At 43.4% G+C, this 7088-nt stretch overlaps 1 long non-coding RNA gene across 1 annotated transcript; it reads left to right on the top strand.

Annotated features, from left to right (window-relative positions):
• On the top strand, positions 1 to 1850 carry LOC120666996. The gene is made up of 2 exons (XR_005672043.1): positions 1 to 569; positions 1386 to 1850. It is a non-coding gene; the product is annotated as an uncharacterized LOC120666996 (long non-coding RNA).
• The last annotated feature ends 5238 nt before the right edge of the window (positions 1851 to 7088 follow it).

Here is a 7088-nt window from a genome sequence, read left to right as displayed (position 1 = left end):
GATGGGTCCATAAGTTCCCGTCACCCCCTTCCTGCCCCTCTCCCGTTCCTCTTCTCCCCCCTTTTCTTCCTCTAGGGTTAGGATTTGGAGATGGAATTTTGAGCGCTTGTATCACGGATTCATGGGAAAGGAGGCCCTTCCCTCCTAGTGCCCTCCGGACTTTTGAATCGATTCAATTCGTTGTCTCTGTGATCTTGTTTTTCTGCTGGAATTCTTGTTTTCCCTCTGTTTGTTCTTGGCGCTGGTGCAGGGGGCCTTGGGCCTTTTGGGAGTGCGCGCTGCAGCAAGCAAGAAGAACAAGAGCCAGCACGCACACAGCACAAGCAGCTCATGTGCAGCACCAGCAGGAAGGCAGCAGGCGGCCAGCGAGCGTGTGCACAGCAGGGGCAGCGACCAAGGGCCTAGGCGCGCAGGTAATTTTTGTCTTCGTGTGTTGGGGATCAGAGGCACATCGACTAGGCAGCAGCAGGAGCTCGGCATCGGCAACTCCATCCACCGCACGCAGGCTGCTCGATGTTTTGCCCACAAGGTTAGGCAGCTCGACTGGTCAACAAGCACATCATGCATAGGTGAGCAGGTTTATGTTTTGCAGAGTGTATTGCAAGTTCGATTCAGAGCACTAGCAAAGCTTGATTTTAATTCCTGTCACATGCTTTGGAATGTCACTTTCATGATACAGTGAAGCTTCCTTTGTTTAATCAATTCCTGCTTGTCATGGCCGATAACTTTACTTGCTTTCTGTCTTGCACATGTTCTGTTAGCTGTTTTGGTTGGAAAATTTGCTTGCTTCTAGTTCCTTCATGTGCTGGCCGAGAGCAATTTAATTGCCTCTCATTTGTCCCTGTTGACTGACTGCACTAGCAAGAATTATTCTCTTGTCATATGATTAGCTAGTGCTTTAGCTCTTGTGCTTGGAAATTAGTGTTTGCTTAGTTCAGATCTTGCTATTCGATAATAGACTCTCTGCATGCTTAGTTATTTTAAATAATGAGTTTTTGATCTCGCTTTTTGGGTCTAACCTTTTACATGCTTAGTGAAGAAATATATTTTGCAAGTCTTTTGAGAAAAGTTTTTCCGGCGCTTTGATAAATCGGCATTTTCGCTTTGTGCTGTGTTTGACTCAAGAGATTGCTTTCGCTTGCTTCCGCTTTGCGTAGAGCTTTTCCTAGCCGTTCCTAGGGTGAACTCGTCACTTGTTGGCGTGTGTCGCTTTGGCGGTTAGAAGAGAGGTGTGCCGGGTTGAATTCGGGACATAGGCCTTGGTCTCTCGGAGAATTTTTATCGGCTCCCATTCACCCCCCCTCTGGTCGCCTGTCCGGTCCTTCAAAAGGCATCAGCTAAGTGGAAGTATTTGTTATTGAGTGGCGCTTAAAACTTGATTTCAGGAGACGAAAGGAAGCATGAGTCTGTTGGGTTCCCTTTCAGATGGATGGACCGATATAAGGATTTCATGGCAATCCAATGGTGGAATTTTTGCGATGACATGGATAGCTTGTATGTCAAGAGAAATAACATTTAATGAGTTGTGGGAAGCTTTTTTTTATAAGAGTTATAGATAGCAGCAGCTTCTTCCTTCCTTCCTCCTCCTCCTCCTCTGGTTAATTAGCACCAACGGCATGCAACAACGTTGTGCCATGGAGTCAGGGGGTAGTGCTGGCAGGAAGAGGAGGCATCAGGAACTGCTTCTGCTCGGCAATCGATTGGAGTGGCGCTCATTTTCTCAATGTTCCTGAAAGGAATGGTTCCAGGTCGACTTAGTTGTTTGACCCTGCTGATCCATTGTATTCATACACACTACACTCTGTATTGCATGAAGTTGTCGTTGAATTGACACGGGCGTAACTTCTCCCAACAACAAAATGAGGCGCTCAGTGGAGGTATGCCCAGCTTACTCATCAGAAGATCTTACGGCCACCATCGCCATGGCCGGTACTATACGGCCTGTACGGCTGTGCTGCAAACGAGAGCGATGAGGAAGTCCAGCTATTATTGGTTGTTCCAGATAATGAATTCATCATTTTCATCATGCAATATATATATAAACATCATATATATATATCTACCATTGAAAGGCTTCTAAAAATCTAGAGATTCTAATCTAGGCGCTCGGATTTTACGTATAAGGGAGCTCAGGGGGTGTGGAGCCTCGTGTGAGGCGTAAATGGTGTTATATGGACTAGTAGTATAGTTATGCTTACACACATGATAGTGTCATATTATTAGAAAAATAAAGTGCTCTTTACGTTATTCAGATCGAAAGAAATCTCTACAGACTTCAAAGGGTGCCTCGACTTCTCTTTAAGTGCCTCAGCTTGTGAGGTGACGTTGTTCCACTACTACAGAATATGCCTTTGTTGCATGTCATTTGTCCCGGCAGTCTTTGGGCCCGGGACAATAGGTGGCTTTTGTCCCGGGAACAACGACTAGCCGGGTCGGCGGGGGGGGGGGGGGGGGGCAGGGGCCTTTTGTCCCGATTGGATACACCAACCAGGACAAAATGTGGGCCTTTTGTCCCGGTTGGTGGATCCAACCGGGACAAAAGACCCGCGTACCCTTTTGTCCCGGTTGGAACCACCAACAAGGACAAAAGGCCCCCCTTTTGTCCCGGTTGGTGTCTCCAACCGGGACAAAAGGCCTTGGCCCCCTTATCCCCTTCCGCCTTCCCTCTCCCCCCGCCCGAGCCATTCTCACTTGTTTCTTGCTGTTCTCGGCTCGGAAGAGAGGAGTTCTTGCTCATTTCTTCACCACATTTGTGAAGATCTTTGATTCCCCGTCCATCCATCGGCGCTAAAGATTTGGGGCTTGTTTTTCTCTTCTTTCTTGGCTTGTATAGCTCATTTCATGCTTTAGAAATAGAGAAAATGTGTAGCTAGCTCATTTCTTGGACATTTAGCTAGATTGCATATGTAGGTGTGATTTTCTTTTAGATTTAGATGAGTATGTGGATAGTAGAAATTTTTAGAATGAGTGTAGACACTTCATGTGATGTACTTGTATACATGACCATATTGTGGATAGTTGATTTTTGTATTCATGAATGAATTAATGAAATGAGTATATTAGAATTTTTTGTATTATGAATGAATTATTTTGACACTCTAGTGATGTATTTATTCAGGCTTACATTGAAATCATCTAAAAGCTAAAAAAATCTTTATTTCGAAACAAGTATACGTCGTTAATCTCCATCCAACGGTGATGGCACTACCTTTCGGGAATACACGATGCACTATAAGCACGTCGCGAATCGGTTGGTCGCATCACCAGCACTTCCGATTGATAAGAAGACAGTATTTGACGCAGTCAGCATGGCCGTTGTTGTACTGAGAGCATATCAACGAGCATGCTGCCTGTGCCAAGTGCTGTGCCTATTAATCGTAAATGTTAGTGCTGCGACTGGCGATTGGTGACATCCTTGTACCGCACCGTGTCCCCCCGAAAGACAGTGTCATCACCGCAGGGTTGAGGTTACTGACATATACATTTTCAGAAATAAAGGTTTATTTTTCTTCTAGAGGGTTTCTGGATATTGAAAAGAGTGTACTCCTGGAACTGAAGGGTGTCAAAGTAATTAGAAGTTATAGAGAATTCTTTCAATTAATTAGAGATTTATTGAGGATTAATGATATATTTTGTCTTTTTTATATGATTTCATTGTTATTTGCAAGAGTTATTAATCTGATCATTGTAATTGTAATAGTAAATAATTTTTGCATTGTAATGGTAAAAATTTATAATTTTGTGGAAAATAAAGGTATTTTTCAGTAAAATATGGCTTCAGCAGCTGGAGAGAGTGGCGCCGGTGGGGGTGATCGTTGTCCTTCTGGAGAGAAGGGCACAACTCGAGTAGGTCGTCGGTCCAAAAAACCTAGTGCTTTTCATAGGGCAGCGCTCCGTTATTTAGAAAAAGAATATAGAGAATGCATGGCAAGGGGCGAGGAACCTCCGTTTGATCTTGAGGATTTATTGCGGCATTACGGTTCGTCACCACCAAACTCAGAGGTTTCAGCTCTGCCATCTTCTTCTGCGCCAGCAAGAAATCCGTTAGAGCATTCTGCGTTCCAACACAAGGACGGTTGAAAACCTATGTGTTGTTGACCGAATTTTTAAGTTTCATGTATAGTACTCCTTTGTTAAGTTCTGTAATGGATTAAGTGCTCCTTTTAATTAATCAAGATGTATGATGGATATTGCATATCTTTTAATTATTCATGTTATGTTACATTTAGTTTAATTTAGGTTTGATATATTTTATTTATTCGATACATGTAAAGAATTCAAATCGATTTATTTAAAATGCAGATGGACCGGCAATGGATGTACAATGCTGACCGACGTTCGAAAGAATTCATTGATGACCTGCATTATTTTTTGTTTGTGGCTGAGGCAAACAAGCAGAATGGTTTTATGTGCTGCCCGTGTGTTCATTGCAACAATAACAATGATTACTCATTTTCAAGAATCCTACACAGCCGCATTTTCGCAAATGATTTCATAGAGAAGTATGTTTGTTAGACGAAGCACGGAGAACAGGGGGTTACCATGGAAGACAATGAAGAATAAGATTTTGACGACCACTTTCCCGAGAATGCTGGAATCGGTGCATTCGAGGACGATATTCCCATGGAAGAGCCCGAAGTAGATGTAGCAGAAAATGATCCCAGCGACGATCTGGGGCAGGCATTGCACAATATGTAGGCAGACTATGAGAGTGAAACGGAGAGGTTAAAGTTCCAGAAGTAGTTAGAGGACCACCATAAGTTGTTGTACCCAGATTGTCAAAATGGATTGAAGAAACTTGGCACCACCTTGGAGTTGCTGCAATGGAAGGCGACAAATGGTGTATCCGACAAGGGATTTGGTGAATTACTCAAACTTGTTAAAAAAATGCTTCCTAAGGACAACGAATTGCCTGCCACAACATATGAAGCCAAAAAACTTGTTTGCCCTTTAGGACTGGAAGTGCAAAAGATACATGCATGCCCCAACGACTGCATCCTCTACCGAGGCGAGTACGAGAATTTGGATGCATGTCCCGTATGTAGTGCATTGCGTTACAAGATTAGAAAAGATGATCCTGGAGATATCAAGGGGGAGCCTCCCCGGAAGAGAGTTCCTGCGAAGGTCATGTGGTATTCGCCTATAATACCACATTTGAAGCGTTTGTTTAGAAATAAAGATAATGCTAAGTTGATGCGATGGCACAAAGAGGAACGCAAGAAAGACTCGATGTTGAGACACCCCGCTGATGGGTCGCAGTGGAGAAAAATAGATAGAACGTACCCTGAATTTGATTTGGATGTGAGAAACATAAGATTCAGTTTGAGTACGGATGTCATGAATCCTTTTGGTGAGATGAGCAGTGGTCATAGCACTTGGCCTGTGACTCTTTGTCTATACAATCTTCCACCATGGCTCTGCATGAAACGAAAGTTCATCATGATGCCAGTGCTTATCCCGGGTCCAAAGCAGCCCGGAAATGACATTGATGTGTACCTAAGACCATTGGTCGAAGAACTCTTATTGCTCTGGGGCGATGAAGGTATACGGATGTGGGATGAATACAAACAGGAAAACTTCAACCTACGAGCATTGCTGTTCGTAACGATCAATGACTGGCTTGCTCTTAGTAACTTGTCAGGACATTCGAACAAGAGATACAAAGCATGCACACACTGTTTAGATGATACCGATAATATATGGTTGACTCACTGTAAGAAGGTTGTATACATGGGTCATCGTCGGTTTCTTCCCATCAGGCATGCGGTACGAAAGAAGGGCAAACATTTCAAAGGCCAAGCGGACCACCGAACAAAACCGATGCACCGTAGTGGTAAAGACGTCTTCAATATGGTAAAAGATCTAGAAGTTATTTTTGGAAAGGGATCTGGTAGCCAACCTGTTCCGAACAAAAACGGAATGGCGCCCATGTGGAAGAAGAAATCTATATTTTGGGAGCTACCATATTGGGAAGTCTTAGATGTTCGTCATGCAATTGATGTGATGCACCTTACGAAGAATTTTTGCGTCAACCTGATAGCATTCTTGGGAGTGTACGGAAAGACAAAAGATACAGTAGAAGCACGTCAAGAATTGCAACGTATGGAAGAACGAGATGCCTTACATCCACAACAGCGAGATAATGGACGGCAATACTTAAGTCCTGCCGGCTATACTCTTAGCAAGGAAGAGAAAGAAACCATGTTTGACTGCTTGAGTAGTATAAAGGTTCCATCTGGATACTCATCCAATATAAAAGGAATCTTAAATTTGGCAGAGAAGAAATTTACAAATCTCAAGTCCCATGACTGCCATGTGCTTATGACCGAACTTCTTCCGGTTGTACTGCGGGGGATTCTGCCTGATAACGTCCAGTTAACCATCGTGAAGATATGTGCCTTGCTCAACGCAGTTTCTCAGAAGATAATTGACCCGGAGAATTTGATAAAGCTGCAAAACGATGTGGTGCAATGTCTTGTTGGCTTTGAGCTGATATTTCCACCATCTTTCTTCAACATCATGACACATCTTCTAGTGCACCTTGTCAAAGAGATTGATATCCTCGGACTAGTATTTCTACACAACATGTTCCCATTCGAAAGGTTCATGGGGGTACTCAAGAAATGTGTTCGTAATAGAGCTTGTCCAGAAGGAAGCATCGCCAGTGCCTACGGAACTGAGGAGGTCATTGACTTTTGTGTTGACTTTATTGATGACCTTAAACCGATTGGAGTCCCTGAATCACGATATGAGGGGAGACTAACTGGAAAGGGTACATTAGGAAAGAAATCTTATGTCTGCACAGATGATTTCTCATTCAAGAAAGCGCATTATACGGTTCTTCAACAATCATCCTTGGTTGACCCATATATCGAGGAACACAAGAAAATTCTGCTCTCCAATTTCCCGGAAAAGTCTGAGGCATGGATTACACGTGAGCACATGAACACTTTCTGCAGCTGGTTGCGGAAGCATCTAATGCATAACATGGATATAAGTGAACAACTGTTCTTATTGGCTAGGGGACCATCTTAAAATATCTTAACATACCAAGGGTACGAGATAAATGGAAACACATTTTATACGAT

The sequence above is a fragment of the Panicum virgatum genome, chromosome 3N, assembly GCF_016808335.1.
Source record: "Panicum virgatum strain AP13 chromosome 3N, P.virgatum_v5, whole genome shotgun sequence".
Lineage (NCBI taxonomy): Eukaryota > Viridiplantae > Streptophyta > Magnoliopsida > Poales > Poaceae > Panicum > Panicum virgatum.
Note: the sequence above shows the minus strand (reverse complement) of the source record. Positions and strands in the feature narration are given on the sequence as shown.